Source organism: Sus scrofa, chromosome 13, assembly GCF_000003025.6.
Source record: "Sus scrofa isolate TJ Tabasco breed Duroc chromosome 13, Sscrofa11.1, whole genome shotgun sequence".
NCBI lineage: Eukaryota > Metazoa > Chordata > Mammalia > Artiodactyla > Suidae > Sus > Sus scrofa.
The window spans coordinates 56,861,867-56,880,188 of NC_010455.5; the positions used below are offsets into that span (position 1 = coordinate 56,861,867).

Genomic DNA, 18,322 nt, shown 5'->3' on the forward strand with positions numbered 1-18,322 from the left:
TGATGTAAGTACACCAGAACTAACTCTATGCTCTTGTCCCAGAATTAATCATTCCTATTCATATTTGATATTTATACCTTTTAAATATTTATGGGCTGTTATGTTCCTTTATTGTGTTTACCCACTCTAGGGACATTCAGGAGCCTTGCATTTCTTCCATAGCCAAGCACTCCATTCCCTTTATCATTCTTGTGGCTGTTTTTTGGATTGCCTCCAGTTTGCATACATAATTTTAGTATTGAGGTGCCAAAAATATGTTTGTTTCAACTGGAGTCTAATTGAAGTTGCTTTTATTCAAATCATGTACACAAATAAATGTGATCCTCTAAAGCATGGCAACTCAGTGGGGGCTCCAGAGGGAAGCTGAGATATGCAAATATGTTGGTAAAATGCTACAGGTAGATTTTAAGTCACTAGGGAAATGACATCTCAAAATCAAAAGATTGTAGGATGAGCACTGTGTGAAGAATTTTATTTTACAGCCCAGGTCTGTGATCATTTTGCAGATTTTTGTTGTTACTGCCAGTTTGTTGATTTGAAGATTTTAATAGCGCTGGGCTTAGCCTTTATAGACGTTTTCTAATCATTTACTTATTTTCTGTTGGCAATTTCAAACTGCAGAGTCTTTTTTACAATAGGAGAAAAAAAGTTGCTATTTCTTTACAGAGAAAACTGAAATAAAATGACCATTGCAATATTAAAGACAAAGAGACACTGAAACCTAGCAGAACTTGGGTGATATTCTTAATAAACATGCTATGGGCCTTATATTGTTATTTTAAAGGACTTCTCAAGTAGCAGCATGGTATACAGCACAGATAAAATGTCCGTGGAAATATGTAACACAAGCAAACAAATGACTTAGAAGAAAATCCAATGAAGGGAGAAAATTGTGTTTCCTCAACAAAAAGCCATTTTTGCCCTAAGGCAATCCATGTTGTAGAAGAATACCATGTATAACATTGACACAAATCATAGGCACCTCCCCTGAACAGCAGATTTTATTGAACTGCACACATGAGGCCTTTGAGAGGAAGCAAACCAATGAAATACATCACTGCTATGGCCAACCCAACTGGGGAGGGCAAGGGAGCAGGCATATCTGAGAGCCTAGTGATGAAGCAGTGAATTAAGAAGTAAATCAAAGCCTCTGATCAAAGGCTAAATTAGCCTGTCATAAATGATCCTGCTGTGGAAGGAAGTCTTATGCACAGAGATCAAAGACTGGTGCCTCCATAGATACCACAACACTCCCTGCACTAAAAAAGCAAGCGAAGCGGGATGGGGAGAAATGCATCAAAGCTTTCTTAAGAACACTGTTCAGTATAATCTGCCTTTCTTAAGGACAGAGTGCACTGTTAGAAAAGTGAAAATGAATCTTGTTCATTTGTTTTAATAGTATGACAGAATCATCTCAGTAAATAGTAGTTACTATTGTCATCATCTTCATCATTGTCACCATCATCTTGGAATCTAGCACCAATTTGTAGTATGATTTTAGGCATATCATTTCATTACTTTGAGTTCCAATTTCATACTTTAGACAATGGGAGGTATTGGATAAGATTACAAGATTCCTTCCTGCTGTAACTTTCCATGATTTTTTTCCAGGCAAATCTGAAGCTAGAAATTTCAATCCAGATATGGGAAGTCTGTACATTGGCAGGTTAGGGCAAGTGTTGTTTGGGGCAAGCAGATTTTGAAAAGAAGCATAATTCTACCTTTTGGCAACTTTACTTACATTTCTTTAATACACATTTTAGAAGTTTCTGTTATCGTAGATTACATTTTATAGCACATATTTCTTCTGCTAAAAAAGCCTGTAAAGTGTTTCAGTGGGACATTTAATTTCCCATTATGTTTGGTTTCTCAAACCATTCCCTTTGTAATTGTCACATTTTTATAGTCCTGTTTAAAATGAATTTAGTTTTCCAACTAAAAATATCAAGCTGAGTTGGAAATTGAAATCCAAGGACTGTAAAATCAAATGATAAAAAATGAGCCTCTAGGCAAAAGTTTTCAACCACTGTAACATCTAGAAATACCTCTAGAAAAAAAAAAAAAAAGTGTTTTTTTATTTCTTATAAAATGCCTAAGAATACTGCTAAGATTCTTTTATCAATAATGATTTTTATTTTTTTCTATTATATCTGATTTACAGTGTTCTCTCAATTTTCTACTGTACAGCATGGTGACCCAGTTACACATACATGTATATGTTCTTTTTTCTCACATTATTATGCTCCATCATAAGTGACCAGACATAGTTCCCAAGTGCTACACAGCAGGATCTCATTGCTAATTCATTCTAAAAGCAATAGTCTGCATCTATTAACCCCAAGCACCCCATCCATCCTACTCCCTTCCCCTCCCCCTTGGCAACCGCAAATCTGTTCTCCAAGTCCATGATTTTCTTTTCTATGGAAAGATTCATTTGTGCCATATCTTAGATTCCAGATATAAGTGATATCATATGGTATTTGTCTTACTCTTTCTGACTTACTTCACTCAGGATGAGAGTTTCTAGTTCCATCCATGTTGCCTCAAATGGCATTATGTCATTCTTTTTATGGCTGAGTAGTATTCCATTGTGTATATATACCACATCTTCCTAATCCAATCATCTATCAGGGACATTTGGGTGGATTCCATGTCTTAGCTATTGTGAACAGTGCTGTAATAAACATCCAGTTTTGTCTGGATATATGCCCAAGAGTGGGATTGCTGGGTCATATGGTAGTTCTATGCATAGTTTTCTAAGGTACCTCCATACCGTTCTTCATAGTGGTTGTACCAACTTACATTTCCACCAACAGTGCAGGAGGATTACCTTTTCTCCACACCCCCTCCAGCATTTGTTATTTGTGGACTTACTAATGATGGCCATTCTGACTGTTGCGAGGTGATATCTCATGGTAGTTTTGATTTGCATTTCTCTAATAATCAGGGACTTGAGCATTTTTTCATGAGCTTGTTGGCCATCTGTACATCTTCCTTGGAGAAATGTCTATTCAGGTTTTTTGCCCATTTTTCAGTTGGGTTGTTGGTTTTGTTGCTGTTGAGTTGTGTAAGTTGTTTGTATATTTTAAAGATTAGGTCCTTGTCAGTTGCATCATTTGAAACTATTTTCTCCCATGCTGTAAGTTGTCTTTTTGTTTTCCTTTGCTGTGCCAAAGCTTGTCAGTTTGATTAGGTCCCATTGGTTTATTTTTGCTTTTATTTCTATTGCTTTGAGAGACTGACCTGAGAGAACATTTGTAAGGTTGATGTCAGAGAATGTTTTGCCTATGTTCTCTTCTAGGAGTTTGATGGTGTCTTGTCTTATATTTAAGTCTTTAAGCCATTTTGAGTTTATTTTCATGCATGGTGTGAGGGTATGTTCTAGTTTCATTGATTTGCATGCAGCTGTCCAGGCTTCCCAGCAATTCTTGCTGAAAAGACTGTCTTTTTCCCATTTTATGTTCTTGCCTCCCTTGTCAAAGATTAATTGACTGTAGGTGTCTGGACTTATTTCTAGGTTCTCTATTTGGTGCTGTTGGTCTGTATGTCTGTTTTGGTACCAGTACCACACTGTCTTGGTGACTGTGGCTTTGTAATATTGCTTGAAGTCTGGGAGAGTGATGCCTCCTGCTTGGTTTTTGTTCCTTGGGATTGCTTTGACAATTCTGGGTCTTTTGTGGTTCCTTATAAATTTTTGGATTGTTTGTTCTAGTTCTGTGAAAAATGTCCTGGGTTATTTGATAGCAGTTGCATTGATTATGTAGATTACTTTGGATAGTATGGCCATTTTTACAATATTAGTTTTTCCCACCCAGGAGCATGGAATGTCTTTTCATTTCGTTATATATTCTTTAATTTCCTTGATTAATGTTTTATTGTTCTCAGCATATAAGTCTGTTACCTTTTTGGTCAGGTGTTTGATTTTTTTGTGGTACAATTTTAAAAGATATTGTATTTTTGTATTCCTTTTCTAATATTTTATTGTTGGTATACAGAAATGTGACTGATTTCTGAATGTTAATCTTCTATCCTGCTACTTTGCTGAATTTGTTGATCAGTTCAAGTAGTTTTGGGTTGAGTCCTTAGGGTTTTCTATACATAGTATCATGTCATCTGCATACCTCTTCTCTTCCTATTTGGATGCCTTTTATTTCTTTTTTCTTTTTTTTAATCAAAGTAAAATTCTGTAATATTTATAAATCTAGAAAAGGGAAACTGATTTATTTTACCCCTTGTCGCTTATTTAAGTAGGTAAGTATTTGCTTTGATTGGAGCATCTTTACTCTTTTATGCTTCACTTAAATTATTCAGTTTCAGATAAGCAATGAGGTCCTATTGTGCAGCACAGGGAACTATATCCATTCTCTTGGGATAGAACATGATGGAAGGTAATATGAGAAAGAGAATGTATATATGTGTGTGTGTGTGTGTCAGACTGGGTCACTCTGATGTACAGCAGAAATTGACACAGTACTGTAAATCAACTATAATAAAACTAAAAACATAAAAGAAAAATGCAATTTCAAAAACACTACCAAGCTTTAGTCTTACAAAGATTACTTTTGACTATATTATATTAAATATTGAAATTTTTTTCCTATTTCCACCAGTATAAGAAAGAATCCAGATATATATTTTTTTCCACTTGGTAGTTTAAAACCTTATCCTCATGTTTTGTGTAATAAATATGCCAAATGCTTTAGTATTTTTCTTCATCTTAACCCTTAGGTAGTACATATGAAGCATATTAAGTAGATAGCCCAGGGACTACCCTTCCTAAATTGTGGGTTAGAAAATGGTGATGTTGATTCACTCATTCAACTGCATATTTACTAAGAATTAAATCTTATATCTTTTGACTTATAGGCTAGTATTCATTTTGCAATGGCTCCCTGATTTTCCAATGTAATATAGACTCCTCCCAGCTTAATGAAAGCATGCAAAGCCCTGACATGAATTAGATATGGTTAAATTGGTCAATCATTGTCTGATTGGCTTCAATGATTATAGCATTAAATAGTGTTTCAAGTTGATTCCTCTGCTATTTTTTCTTATATTATTTCCCATTTTATCAGCCTCAGTATGGATATGCTTTTCAAATGTGAATGTCCAATTATCATGCCTTCTTGTTGGATGGAAGATCGATTAGTGTGGATTAATTAAGGTAATGAAATAATTATACCTATTATGATATAACTATACAGCAACCAACATTAGCATGGCCTAATTATCCAGTGGTTATGAGCATGTGCTTTGGGGCTCTGATTGAAGTGGGTTTGAATTTGACCTTCAGTACTTACTAATAATGTGTGCTTTTGTAAGGTACTTAATCTCTTTGAGCCTTAGTTTTCTTTTTAGTAACGAGGAGATAATAGTACTTACAGAATTTATACTTAATGGGTGCAATTATATAAAGGCATTATGTTTTATACATGGGAAAGCCTTGATAATTATTAACAACACTACTTTTATTGCCCTGGCTATGTGTACAGATCAAATTATGGACTATCCTTACTTAGCAGCATATTTTCAGAGGATGAGACAGATAATGCCAGTTTGGTCATATTCAGCATCCTTCACTGAGGATTTGCTGAAATCAAGCCTGAATAACAGAGCTGATCTCAGAGAATGATGCCACAAACAAACAAGACAGAAGTGAGAATAAGCAAGATACCTGGATGCTATTTGGGTTCTGGAATCCAGAGACCTCTGTTGCTGGTTCTCCCTCTGATTTTTCTATGGTTTTTGCTTGTGGGCCAATAAATACCCCATATTTAAGCTGGTTTGACTTGGGTTGAAAAGACCCATTAATGAATCCAATAATATGACGTCTTCATAAATGCATTTATTCATCCTTCAGTTAACATTTGTCCTAACAATGTCCTATTACTTACTTATTTACATGGTAATTTTCTTTCTTCTCATTACTAAAATGTAAGCTACATTTGGACAAGAACTTGCACCACTCTTTCCTCAGGTATTAGAAAATCCCTAGCACCTAGTAGGTACTCAATAAATATTCAGTGAGTCAAAGGATGAATAAAGAAAGGAAGGAATCATCTTTTGAAAAAAATGCTCCCTGATAAAAATTGCATCCACCTTTTTTTCCTGTATAGAGTAGGCAAAGATGCAAATTTAGCAATTACGGAGAACTTACTATTGAGCCAGTCATCATGTTAGATACTATACATCTTTTAAAATTGTTAGTATCAGAATTCCCGACATGGCTCAGTGGTTAACGAATCCGACTAGGAACCATGAGGTTGTGGGTTCGATTCCTGGCCTCACTCAGTGGTCAAGGATCCAGCATTGTCATGAGCTGTGGTGTAGGTCACAGAAGTGGCTCGGATCCCAAGTTGCTGTAGTTCTGGTATAGGCCGGTGACTGCAGCTCTGATTAGACCCCTAGCCTGGGAACCTCCCTATGCCCTGTGGGTGCGGCCCTAGAAAAGACTAAATAAATAAATAAATAAATAAATAAAATTGTTAGTATCATCCCCATATTACAAAAGAGAAAATGGAGGGCCAGTGAGATAAAGTCGCAGTGGTAGATTTTGTAACACTCAACCTACTTCAGCTTTTGAGAACCAGCTGCTCCTCCTGTTGCTTGGAATATTGCCAACAGCCAGCCCTCACATGTCAGTACCCCTCTCAAGGTTAGAGTTGCTGCAGATGAGGAGCATACCCCCTTGCTCAGGGTTGTGTCTTCTTTCTAGGGAGATGTCTAATGCCTGATGAGGAGGGATAAAGGCCCAGTTTCCTAGCCCAAATTAGGACAGCTATGAGGATCATGCCTACTTCAGAATTCCTTGTGGGGTGTGTAGGTGTGTTACAGCTCAGCTTTTCTCTTTATCCACTTCAGCCTCCTTCCTCTCCCTTCCCCCTGCATTGATTACAGATAGCTCATTCATCGGTCACAGTCAGCTTCCCAGGGAAAGCAACTTGCTATGGTAACTCCTGAAGATCCTTCTAGCTAGATCCCCAGCTAGAGAAGAGGCCTCTCTGAGGAGGTAAAGTGAGCTGACCCCCTTAGGTCTGGAAGGAGTATAGCTCTGAAGTCTGAGCAGAGAAAGAGCCAGGCATCTTCTAGGGTCTTAAAAATGACCACTGTAGGTAGAACGCAGGGAGCTGGGAGGAAAGAGCCTTGAGAGGGTGTCAAGCACCAGACCATGTCCGGCTTTGTAAGCTGAGCAAAGAAACTAAACTTGCATTTTCTGTTGTTTCTACCCCTCTTTCTGCTCATGAACCAGGATTAGCAGACCCCTATCTCTAGCTACCATGGTTCTGCCCTTTGGAACCCATCTCTGCCCTATGAAACTGTACTTGAATTTGTGTTTCTTTCAGAATGCTATTTATAGACCCTTTCATTCTTAACCTTCTCACTGGCTTCCTACTCTAATTACAACGTCAAAAAGCAGTTGTTTTCTGGGAAAAGGATGTTTTGAGCTATTAGTTGTGACTTAGTCAATTGTGTGTAGTTTAAAAAAATCTCTTTTTCCACTAAAAAGCCTAGAGTTCCAGTTTCTGTGATTCAAAGGCAATGGGAACTCTTTCCTAGTTTCATGTGAATATAAAAACCTTTTCAGACATTTTCAATGATTATGGCTTATACCACATTGATTTACAGTTAGGGGCTACTCAAATGACCCTAGAATTCAATAACTTCTAGATCACAGGCAAGCACAGATGGGCACCATGCTATCTTTGTAATTTGATTGTGTGTGTGTGTGTGTGTATGTGTGTGTATGGTGCACACTAATTATTTTGGTATGCTCTGTGAAAAAAATGTAAATACTAAAGTTTTTCATTTAATTTGGGGCAATTGTCAATGCTTGGTGGAAGAAACTTAGTCTCTGAAACCTGGAAAATGCAGAGATAAATGATTCATGTATATGCCACAGGCTTTATTTTGTTCCATTGTTTTTTCTCCTCAGTGTTTCCTGACAACCTCAAACACTAGTTCTCACCTTTGACTGCCTATAATCATTACCTGTGGCACTTTTTAGATCTAAGGCTCTCTGGGCAGCTATTCTAACTTTCTAGGTGAAGCCCGGGTAGCTATTTTTCAGTTGTGGTGGTGGTTGTGGTTGCTCTTTTCAACCTCTACCCGTGATTTTATTAGACAAATAGGGTTGAGAAGCATTGGTCTGTTAAAATACATAAAAAAAAAAGTGTCCGGGGACTTCTGAGGCTGTATCTTCTTTTGCCTTCTGTCACACTCTCAACAGTAAAAAATTCCGGGGATCTAGGTTCTCATTTCCAAAAGGACTGTGAGTTACCGAGAACTGATCAGCAGCATTAATCAGTAATGCTTTTGCTTCTTCAGTTTATTCAGGCTTCTGCTTAGACCCAAACACATGTTAAACAAAGGGAGTTCCATGCCTTGGTTTGTGTATATGTGTGCACGACTGAGAGAAGAAACCGCCAAAGAGAAGCAATATTCATGAATGCAGTTTAAAAATATAGTAGAAGTTCATAAGTGTTCTATATCCTAGTCCTTTATTATATCTCTGAACGCATGGATTTCACCAGAGCATGTAATTTCACCTGTCAGACAGCAAAGGAGAGCTTCTCCTTTCAAGTGATGTACAGATGTTATTCACCTCTGAGGAAGAACTTCATATAGAATGCAAATGAGTGATACTCCCTGGAGTTTACAAGGCAGCTTTGGATGTGGGGAAAAAGGTCTTACTCAGAGTAGTGGTTTTCAACCAGGGGTGATTTTGCCCTTCTGGGGACATTCAGTAATGTCTGGAGACATTTTTGGTTGTTACACCTTGGAACGGGGGTGGAAAATGGGGTTGCTGCTAAACATTCTACAATGCACAGAAAAGCCTCCTATCGATAATAGTAATTATTATTATTACTGTTCTGCCCCAAATGTCATTCGCATTAAGGTTAAGAAACCCTGACTTAGAGATGTGTAATAGCTATCCTGTCCCCATAAAATTCCCATATAAATTTGGAGGTGAGGGCAGGTACTTTCATCTTTGAAGTGCTATGTTCCCAGTGCCTAGAAGAGCAGTTGCCATACAGTAGTTGCTCAGTGTATTTTTTTGAATGATTGAATGAGTGAATAATTTGGACTGGCCACCTTGTATTGCCAGCCGTGGAATCTAGGCAAAAAGGAACTATGTTAGAAGCAAGAACTGAGTCCTGCCTTGTTGTCTGTACATGGAAATTCCAGTTTCAGCGGAACTTAATACATAGGTGATTGGGGACATCTCCGTAGTTGTTCCCTGGTGCCTGGGAGTCTATAATTCATTATTCTTTAAAGTTTCATCCACCTGGGTAACTTGATGGGTAAAGGCTTCCTGTCACCTCTAATATGAGGACATTAGCTTTGATAAGTTATGGGATGAGTACCACTGATGATGTACGAAATAATCACAGATAATCTAAAACTAAATAAAAGTAAACAATAAACATTTAAAGCAAACATTTTTCCTTTTTAATTCTCTTTTGGTACTTTAGATTAGGTCAAAACCTTGTTGTGTGCTAGCATGATTACAGAGAGTCCAGACTTCAAAATCCAACGTTCAGCTGGTCACAAAGTCTGCTTAGAATTTAATTGTTTAGGTTTCAGTGTGTTTATTTTTATGTGATGTGGTACTGATTTCTCATTTTATAGTAGTTAGAGAACATATTATCTTAGGATGTTTAGTCTAAATAGAAAAGTAAGTCAATTAAAAATAAGTTTGGGGTTAGTAGATGTAAACTATTACATTTAGAATGGATAAGCATGAGGTCCTACTGTACCGCGCACAGGGAACTATATTGAGTCTCTTGGGATAGACCATGATAGAAGATAATATAAGAAAGGGAATGTATATATATGTTTGACTGGGTCACTTTGCTGAACAGCAGAAATTTGCTCAACATTGTAAATCAACTATACTTTAATAAAAAAAATAAGTGCAAGTAATGCATACATATGAAAAAAATCATGAACATATGACTTGAATGGGTTGAGAAACACTGAACTTGTACATTCTGTTAATGTTTAGGAGATCCACTAGCCTGAGTGGTGCTGAAAGAGGCAGCATGTTCTGGGGATGCATTTGTGTGTCTGTGGGGGCTACTCTGGAGATGATGATAGATGCTGGGAGAGGGAGGCCCCAGAAGGAGAGAGCAGGCCCTGAAAGGACATGCAGGGCCCTTTCAAAGGTCAAGTGCATCAACTTTGTTCAGTTCTTCCCACATGGCTATCTGTCCAGGCAGCACCAGCATGCCTTCTGGTTCAAGAGGCCTGTGAGAGTAAGAGGGACTATTGTTTCATGGGGCCATCAGTCCTACTGCTCTGAGTCATAGGATTCTGATTCATGCGTCATAGGTTCTCTTAGTCAGGGGGACCTCCCTGTCCTTTCATTCACCCACTCTTTGAGGGTCTTGAGGGGTTTGCATTTCCATTCCCACAGAGGGTCAACAATTTCAACTCTACTCCCCTGATACGGAGTCTCCTTTCTAAGGTTCCCAAATCCAAGTTCGTGTAACTCCCAACCTGGAGTTATGATTATATGAGCCTCAGATTTCTCTCCCAGGAATTTTCATTTGTTTCTCCCCATTCTTCCCTTTGAGTCCTGTAGAAAACACAATCTCATTCCTTTTCTATGACCCTCAGATGTTTGAAGAAAGGCTTCATATCTCACTTGAGTCACCTCTTTTCCCAGAAAAACATCCCTGACTCCTTCAAGTTTTCTTTCCAGGAGGTGGTGTCAGTCTCACCTCCCATTTGGGGAGCTTACCTCTGAATAAGCTGTTTGTGTGAATCCACTTTTTTTTTTTTTTTTTTTTTTTGTCGTTTAGGGCTGTACCCACGGCATATGGAGGTTCCCAAGCTAGGAGTCAAATACAAGCTGTAGCCATTGGTCTACACTATAGCCACAGCAATGCCAGATCCGAGCAGAGTCTGCAGTCTGCACCACAGCTCACAGCAGTGCCGGATTCTTAACCCACTGAGCGAGGCCAGGGATCGAACCTGCGTCCTCATGAATACTAGTCAGATTTGTTTCCACTGGGCCACGACGGGAACTCCTGAATCCGTTTTAAAGTGAATCCCTTAGACCTGGGTAAAAGTTTCCATGTATTCCTTGAGGGGAACAAGTGTGATGACCACATTCTTTATTCTAGATATAGTACTTCTTTTACTATAAACTAGGATTACCAAAATTTTGGCAACTGCACAATATGAGCAAACCAAGAGAAAGTAGAAATTTGGAGACATGGGAAATACCTCATACCATGTTTAAACTGTGAATCAAGATATCAGTTTTAGTGTCCCTTAGCATGTTTAAAGGGTGTTTTTTTCCGGTTTTGGTCCTTGAGCCTGTTATAATAGCAACATCTTCTCTGAGAGGCCTTGCCTAAATAGCCCATCTTGCTCTCTCATCCGTCATTGCTTGCTCTTGCTTTCTGCTACTTGATTTCTATTCATGATCTTACTGCTACCAAGCATTCTATTATCTTTTTATTTATGCATTAAAAAATTTATGAAATCAGGGACTTTGTTTTTCACCACTGTATCCATAGTACCAAGTACCAAGCATAGAGCATCATCATTGTCATAAGATTTTGTTAAATGAATAATTGAATAAATGAGTAAATTACATGTGTAGTTTCCTGAGCCCCACCTCTGTACCTGCTGAATTAGAATTTCTGGCTGTAGGGCCCAAGATTCTGATAATTCATCTGTATTCTAAAGTTTGAGCACTACTGTTTTTGTAGGAGTGCACACAATGTTCAGTACTCTAAAACTGAAAATAAAATATAATAAGTAAATTTTTGAAATATTTAAAATATAAGAAGTAAATTTTTGAAAAAAAGTCCATTCTCTTTTACATGCTTACAAGAATACATATGTCTGTATCAAATCATTAGAAATAACCATTTCAAGGAGTTTCCTTTGTGGCTCACTGGGTTAAGAACTCAGTACTGTCTTTGGGGATATGGCTTCTATCCCTGGTCTCCAAAGGGGTTAAGGATCAGGTGTTGCTGCAAGCTGTGGTGTAGGCTGCACATGCATCTTGGATCCTATGTTGCTGTTACTGTGACTTTGGGGTTGGCCTACAGCTGCAGCTCTAATTCTACCCCTAGCCCAGAATCTTCCATATGCCGCAGTTGTGGACTTAAAAAAAAAAAAAAAAAAGTTATAAAAATAGTGTCATGGCTTGTCACTTCCTTTGAAGGGCCTCAGCTGCAGCTCCAGTTCAACCCATAATCTGAGAACTTCCATATGCCATGGGTGTGGCTGTAAAAAGAAAAAAAGAAAGAAAGAAAATAATTTCCATCTTAAATTTTAAGTTATTTGAAGATTACTGATCAATTTGGGAATCACTACTTTCCAAATCATCACACTTGCTATAAAGTACATTTATTATTTAAAGTAGGAGGAACTTATTAAAATCCTGTTTTCACTATGATGCCACCATAGCTTGAGAATTCACTCCTACTTCTTCATCACATTATCCTGCCAGTAAAAGATCTATACATGTATAGGACTGTAGCTTACCAAACCAGACAAGACAGGTAGGCCATTTTTTAAAGTTACCTCAGTGACACTTGGGCGTAGTTTTTGGAAATTGTTCAAAATGTTTATCTCAAAAATTCAACACATTGGATGGTAGAAAGAAAAGATCTACCTAAAAGCTTGCCATGGAAGGAGACATTCTTGTTTTCCTATAAATTTCATTACTAATAAAATAAGGGAGAAGAGCAATAAGAAACAAACAAGATTAGGAAAGCCAAAATGGTTTTTAAATGAAATTATTTTTCTCAGACTTTTCCATGAGATCCCAGCAGCTCTGCAACCACCAGTTTGTTGGAAATCAGCCTAGTTTCTGACAGTTTGAGAAACCATTCTGTCTGCTCCCTTTTTTACTTATTAAATTAATGGTACTGAATTTGTTTTTCAGAAGTCAACGAGAATCATCTGAATGATGAGCTAAGCTGTTAAATCCCATAGTGGTATGGTTACTTAGTTCTGCCTCCTTGCTAGCTGGACCAGATACGAGCTATGTTTTTACCTATGATCACTGTACAAAAAGAAGGCCCAGGTTGCACAATACAAACATAAGGAAAGAAAACTGCATACAAAAATTACTCATTGCTTGCTATCCACTGAAACATGAGTTTAGTGTACATTTATTTAATATTTTACCTCTAAGTAACCTACTGGGCCTTTTAAAGTAAAGAGGAAGAAAGGGAGGGAGGGAAGAAAAGGAAAGAGTGAAGGAAGAGGAGAAAATAGAAAGAAGGGAGGGAGTTGGGGGAGAGAATGGGAGAAACTTCTTATATTCAGAAAATAGTATTATTTCCCCCTCATGAAGCATCACGGAATCGATAAAGCCAGTTGCCACTAAAACTGAATGTTGAACTGAGGTTAAGAAGTCATATTCCATCCTTGAATATTGTTTCAACAGCCTCTGTGCCCTGAAAAGATCACACATGTATTATTTCTTACCTGTAAAATACATGAATCTGAGTCAAATGATACTGAAGCAACATTCTAGCCTTAAAAACTCTATGGTTCTTGGAGTTTCTGTCGTGGTTCAGCAGAAACGAATCCAACTAGGAACCATGAGTTTTAGGGTTCCATCCCTAGCCTTGCTCAGTGAGTTAAGGATCCGGCATTGCCTTGAGCTGTGGTGTAGGTCACAAATGCAGCTCGGATCCCATGTGGCTGTGGCTCTGGTGTAGGCCTGCGGCTACAGCTTTGGTTAGACCCCTAGCCTGGGACTCTCCTTATGCAGCGGGTGCGGCCCTCAAAAAAAAAGAAAAAAGACAAAAAACCCCCCGCAGAACTATATGGTGTATGGTTCTTTGATTTTTAATATAGGGATCAAATTTGAAACACAAAGAACAGAATAAGTATTTTAAAGTAGAGGTCACAAAGTTAAGGGTCAGCTCTAAAAGGGCTAAATCAGTATTTAGAAGGGGAAATAAATTTTGAATAAAATAATATTGTGAAATATAATCATCGAAGGCTGTAGTTGTCTTTAATAGTTTAATACAAATAAATTGAACAATATATATTCTTCATAAGTTCTTTTAGTCAATAATTTAGTTTGAGAGTTTTGATAGTTTGAATATATTCACGTCCAAGATCTATGGTAGTTAGAAGGCATGAGTCACACTTTTAGAAGCTAAGGGCTAAGGTATCAGGAGAGGTAGTGGTGGGGACTAGTGCAATGGAGAATATAGCCTGTTCTAAAACTGGAAACCTCAGCTCCGCTTGTTGCTGAACCGGCTTTGTTTGCCCAACACCCAGCAAGCCAAATGCTGAGTCACAGATGTTTGCAGCAGAGAAGGGAGTTATTCAAGAGGCAGTCAAACGAGGAGAGAGAACAAGTACCAAATCCATCTCCTCAAAAGCAAAAGGCTTGGGATAGTTATGGAATAAGGAAACCAGGTGGTTTTAGGTATGGGGAAAAATGGTTGGAAGCAAGAAAAACTGAAGTAATTGGTGCTCTACACAGGGGTATCTTCAGAAATTAGGCTCAGAGAATGGCAGGGTTAACATGATCTGAGAATGGAGGTTTTGGCTTTCTGATGTCATTGGACACTCACCCAGGTCCGGCTGATGGTCAGTGGTCTCGACCTTTTTTGAAATGGGCAAGACTAGCTCCCTGTTCCTGAGAAACAACTTAAGTACTGTTACCATAGTGACACATAAGTCAGAGGTGTTATCTGTAGGGGTGGTTAAAGGCATCTTACGATGTTTTTTCTAAGCCACCTGAAGCCTGGAGGGTGTGCAATTTGCAAGAAAAATTAAAACGAGCTTTGTCAGTGGAGGCTGGTTATGGGATATTATTTATTAAGCAAGTTATGGCTTGAAGGGTCTAATTGAAATTGCCCTTGGGTTTCAAACTCTGGAAGATAATTGTCAGGTACCAGAGTAGGGCTTATCTTGTCAGACTTTCTACATCTTTAGTGAAAGGACATAAATCTGAATTTTGTTGTTAAAACAATGTTTAAGCAATGGAAGTTAATGCAAGTCTTCAAAAATTCATTGTGAAAGCTAAACAAAACACAGTTGTGAGCAGAGTGTGCCCCCCTCCTTTGATTCAGCGCAGGCAAAGTGCTCTCAGCTGTCAGTCCTTACTGATGGCTTTTTATGACCTCAGATATTTAAAGAGGATCCATCCCTATAGAATTCAGAATGGCCCTGAAACATGAAGACCATATACTCTTCAGTCTAAGACATGGTGCAAAGTGAGGGAAATTTGGAGAGAAGTTGTTTCTGTCAACTTCTCTGCGGAATGAGTTGCACACAAGTAGAATCCAGATGCCTCAGCAGCTAAGGTCCTCAGAAAAAGGAATGAGCTGCCCCATTGACCGGCTTCTGTCCCTCCTAGTGCCCAGACCCTTGTGGTGATTCATCAAATTAACTCCTCGCCCTTTGAAAGAGCTAATTCAGTCTCATCCCCAGGGTAGTATTGATGCATTAAGAGGTTATGGCTCTTGGAGTAGTTAATGAAAAAAAAAAAAAAAAAAAAAAAAAAGAATGTGATGGACTTGCTGAACGTTTAACTGAAAATTTGTCATTTATACTCTCATGGTTCTAAATTTTGACAACTTCTTCATTGTACCATTGTAGCATGCTTCTTGTGTGTTATTTTGTCTTTGAAGGAAGAATAATGTTAGAGAAAGGAAATGCTCGTTTGTTACTGGAAACTTAACAGCAATGGACTGTGCTCGACAGATGTAAGAGGTCCCTTGTTTCCACTTGCATTTGTCACTGCTCCAAATCTCTACATCTAGCTAAGATTTATCACATAATTGATTTATCTAGTCAGTTTCTCAAAGACAAGAATTATATTATTTTTGATTTATGAATGTATTGTTTATATATATATATATTATTTTTAGATTTTTACAGATCTTGGAACATAGAGAGCATTCACCACATCTGTGTTGGGTTAGTGGATGTTGAAATCAAGTGATTTTTAAGGATGCTACAGTTTTTTGCTTTGTTTTTAGCAGCATACAGTTGCATAGGCTGTTTTAAATATATCTCTGTCCAGTGCCACATGGTAGTAGTGCAAAGTGCTAATATTGATTCAAAAAGAATGACATTTTCTTGTGTGTTCCTTTCCAGGGGTTGGCTTATCTACACTTGATCTTAGCGAAAAGGCCGAGAAGCGATAGGGGTTGGCTTATCTAAGATGGGTATTGTCGATAGGCTGCACTATCACTGTTTTAGGATAGATGTGCAGAAGTGCCCTTTAGTTTTTTGTTCTAGTTTCTTTCTCCCTTGGGTGCTTTGTTCTGGTACTGTTATTCAGACCTTCCTATAAGGATAACCAATTAGTAGTTAAATGAGTTGAATGATTCTTTTTATGTACTCTCTTCAAATAGCACTAAACTCTTTGCCACATGAATAGGGAAGGTGAGTTATTTCTTTATGCGCTTTTACAACAAGCCCACATAGTCAGTAATACTGTTCATAACCTCTGCCTTTATTGTTGTCTTTCCTACACCTAAGGAATCAGTTTGAAAATGAACCTGTAGAGGTCCTACTTGTATTCCACTGGAAATGAGAACTCAGTAGTGATAAAACAGTGTAGATTTTCTTTTTTTTTTTTGTCTTTTTGCTATTTCTTGGGCTGCTCCCGCGGCATATGGAAGTTCCCAGGCTAGGGGTCCAATCGGAGCTGTAACCACCGGCCTACACCACAGCCACAGCAACGCAGGATCCGAGCCGCGTCTGCAACCTACACCACAGCTCACGGCAACGCCGGATCGTTAACCCACTGAGCAAGGGCAGGGACCGAACCTGCAACCTCATGGTTCCTAGTCGGATTCGTTAACTACTGCGCCAGGATGGGAACTCCAACAGTGTAGATTTTCAAATAAACAATTAACTTAGGTAGAAGTAGTTTTGAAAACAATGCTGTGAAAGAGCAAGGAAGAAAAAACTTGCTGGCACTTTGCATCTCTAATCATTCTGGACTCTAAACTAGCATAGAGCCCCCGACCTGCATCATTTATGTATAATGTGGAAGCGTACTGTGGACCTTCCATATGCCATCCCTGAAGTTTGCAGGGGCAAATATTCCTTTTCTGTCTGAGATACTCAGAATTGGGAAGGATTGGGGAAATGCTATTATCTTACCCTCAGAATGAGTGATCCTCGCTCGTTTAACAAAGGGTATTCTGATTAATAAAATAGTCTTGGACTTGTAGGAAAAATGTGTCATTCTGAACATAATGAGCTTATGTCCTTTTTCATAATGGACCATTTGCATAAGAGAGGGGAGTGCTAAGTGAATTAGATGTCTGCGACACTATGTACACATCCCTTTCCAGTCTTTGCTGCCCCATTAATCATCTCAAGCAATTTTTTTCCCTTTTTAAAGTTTTATTGAAGTATAGTTGATTTACAATGTTGTAATAATTTCTGCTGTACAAAAAAGTGATTTATTTATATACATACACGCATCCATTCTTTTTCAGATTCTTTTCCCATATAGATTATCACAGAATATTGGGTAGAGTTCCCCAAGCTATACAGCAGGTCCTTGTTGCCAGTCATTTCATATAGCTCAGTGTGCATATGCCAATCCCAAAGCCCCAATCCTTCCCTCCCCTGCCACCTGTCCCCTTTGGTAACCACAAGTTGTTTTCAAAGTCTGTGAGTCTGTTTCTGTTCTGCAAATAGGTTCATTTGAATCCCTTTTTTTGTTTTTTTAGATTCCACATGTAAGTGATATCATATGATGTTTGGCTTTCATTGTCTAACTTCACTTAGTATGATAATCTCTAAGTTCATCCATGTGGCTGCAAATGGCATTATTTCATTCTTTCATGGCTGAGCAATTTTTGAAAGGCCTTCAGTTAGGATATTAGGAAAGAACTCCAAATGAGATACAGTCTTTTATGTATTTTGTAAATGAGATAAGTATTTTGTAAATCTACTACTGATGGCATTATTCCGTGTAATGGAAACATCATACCTGTCTAGTGTTTACTGTACACTGCTGCTGCTACTGTTACCATGACAACCATTTACTACCACATTTCCCTGGGCCAGGCAATGTATGTGTCTGGTATTTGCATAATGTGCATTATTTAATTGAGGGGTGATTTTGTAGAGAAGCTGAAAGTGAGCATTGGGAACTACTGGTAAGGTTCATGTTCAGTCTCCTGTACTTGCTAGCTGTATAAACTTTGTAAAATCATTAATATTTCTGGTTTCAGTTACCTCAACTCCACAGTGGAGACAATAGGAATATTTGCCTGAGAGTTTATGAATTAAATCACAAGTTGAGTTCTTGGAACACGTTGTAAAGCATTCACTAAACGTTTGCTGTAGCATTTGTATA

The 18,322-nt window shown here is 38.2% G+C and overlaps 1 protein-coding gene across 22 annotated transcripts in view; it reads left to right on the forward strand.

Annotated features, from left to right (window-relative positions):
* CHL1 (cell adhesion molecule L1 like) overlaps positions 1–18,322 on the forward strand; it is a 229,883-nt gene that overhangs the window by 57,558 nt on the left and 154,003 nt on the right. For 3 of the 22 annotated variants that reach the window (XM_021069248.1, XM_021069249.1, XM_021069250.1), the window contains exon 3: positions 5,076–5,164. The exons of the other annotated variants lie outside the window; for them this stretch is intronic. The gene's annotated coding sequence lies outside the window, so the exon portion shown is untranslated. The remainder of the gene's footprint in view (positions 1–5,075; positions 5,165–18,322) is intronic. 22 annotated transcript variants of the gene reach the window in all.